Here is a 760-nt window from a genome sequence, read left to right on the forward strand (position 1 = left end):
CGTTTTAAAAGTTTGTTAAAAAACCCTTTCGTTTATTAACAACAATTGTTTTCTTTTTTATTTGTTTGAACGATCCAAGTCATTCGTACATCGTTAGTTTCATAGCGACCCACCCGATTGTACACAAAAAATGCCTTTATCATTTTATTGTTGTAGAAACTTTCTACTTCTGATTTCGAATATGTAAAATTCATCAAATATTTTCGGAAGTGAGGGGGAGCTTTCCCTAAAAGTATAAGATTCGTAGTTTCCCCATGACTCAGATTCCCCCTGTTCAGCTTTCCCTGGATTCTCACACTGCTGGGAATTAATTTTAACATGAGAAATAAGTAAAAAAATCATTTTTTTTAAAAAAGTACTTTACATTGCGGTATGTTGATGATCGAAGCGTGGCTTAAAATTGCACAAAAAACGGAAATTGAAGCGTTTTATGAAGCTATCATTATGGCTTAGATTTTACCGCTCTCTTTCAATTATGCTTTTCAGTAGCCCTTACCATGTTCCTTGTTGGCAAAAACTGCTTAATCATTAAATAAACCAGCAAAATACCTAATTAAATGCAGAAACCAAAAATCAATTTCTTATTAGTCATATTTTTTGGAGTTTTGGATCGTCTTCATAGTCTCAACCTTTGTGGGTAACCCTGTATATATATATATATATATATATATATATATACACATATATATAAAAATGTTTTTTTCATAACTTCACAGAACATCATTAAACTGCAAGGCACACTCTGCTCCAGAAACTAAAA

This window comes from Eurytemora carolleeae, unplaced genomic scaffold (assembly GCF_000591075.1).
Source record: "Eurytemora carolleeae unplaced genomic scaffold, Eaff_2.0 scaffold552, whole genome shotgun sequence".
In the NCBI taxonomy this organism is placed as follows: domain Eukaryota; kingdom Metazoa; phylum Arthropoda; class Copepoda; order Calanoida; family Temoridae; genus Eurytemora; species Eurytemora carolleeae.